The sequence below is a fragment of the Rutidosis leptorrhynchoides genome, chromosome 11, assembly GCF_046630445.1.
Source record: "Rutidosis leptorrhynchoides isolate AG116_Rl617_1_P2 chromosome 11, CSIRO_AGI_Rlap_v1, whole genome shotgun sequence".
In the NCBI taxonomy this organism is placed as follows: domain Eukaryota; kingdom Viridiplantae; phylum Streptophyta; class Magnoliopsida; order Asterales; family Asteraceae; genus Rutidosis; species Rutidosis leptorrhynchoides.
Genome location: NC_092343.1, coordinates 298964693 through 298965828, shown reverse-complemented (window position 1 = coordinate 298965828; position 1136 = coordinate 298964693). Strand labels below are relative to the sequence as shown.

Genomic DNA, 1136 nt, shown 5'->3' with positions numbered 1-1136 from the left:
TCTTTTCCATTCATCTCTCGAAAGCATCTATTTTTGCGGAAACGGAATCAAAGTCATGGCTAGAATCGGCTCTAGCCACTTTAGATGAACGAAAAATATCTTTTTCCTGATGCCACTCATGAGAGTGGGAGGCAGTGTTATCAATAATTTTGTGAGCTTCAGTTGCGGTTTTCTTCATAATGGAACCACCAGCTGTTATGTCGATGTCTTTTTGTGTAGCAACGTCGCATCCTTGGTAGAATATTTGTACTATTTGATAAGTATCTAAACCATGTTGAGGACATCCTTTCAACAATTTTCCGAATCTTGTCCATGCCTCATATAATGTTTCATTTGACTTTTGCACGAACGTAACAATTTCTCCTTGAAGTCTCACAGCTTTAGATGCAGGAAAGAATTGTTTAAGAAAATTTTCAACTAAAACATCCCATATATCAATCGCCCCTTCAGGTAACGATTCTAACCAATCTTTGGCTTCTCCCTTTAAAGTCCAGGGAAATAACATGAGATAGATCTGTTCATCCTCAACTTCTATGATTTTGAATAGAGTACAAATCCTATTAAACGTTTGAAGATGTTCGTTTAGATCTTCTTTTGGCGTACCACTATATTGGCATTGATTAGTTACCATGTGTAGGATTTGTCCTTTGATTTCATAATCTGGCGCATTAATGTCTGGCTTAAAAATGGCGTGACCTTGGCCCGTGCGTGTGGCTCTCATTCGGTCTTCTATACTTAGAGGTTCTGTTACTTCCATAATTGAATTTGTTGAATCTGAATCACTAGAGGATTCTGATTTAACGGTTTGTGGTTCAGGAGGAATGATTAGTGTTTCAGAATCTTGGAATTGTCCTTGAATATCCTCCGGATTCTCAGTTGTGAAGTCGGGTTCAAAAAATGGATTATCGGAAATTTGAGTTGGAGAACTTGTTCGACTAGATGATGATCCTAAAGAAAAATCAACGGCAACAATATTGGCTAGATGCCTTGATCGAGTTACAGGTGGTGAACGTATGAAAGGTGGTGAACGTTTTGCTCGGTGCATTCACTGAATATCCTATTAGTTATAAAAATAAAAATTATATAAGTTATCAAATTAATAGACTTTTTTAATTTTGCCCACGTTTCGAATAGCC

The 1136-nt window shown here is 37.2% G+C and overlaps 1 non-coding gene across 1 annotated transcript; it reads left to right on the top strand.

The window, feature by feature from the left end:
* Positions 1-266: 266 nt before the first annotated feature.
* LOC139878899 (small nucleolar RNA R71) lies at positions 267-373 on the top strand. The gene has a single exon (XR_011769762.1). It is a non-coding gene; the product is annotated as a small nucleolar RNA R71 (small nucleolar RNA).
* The last annotated feature ends 763 nt before the right edge of the window (positions 374-1136 follow it).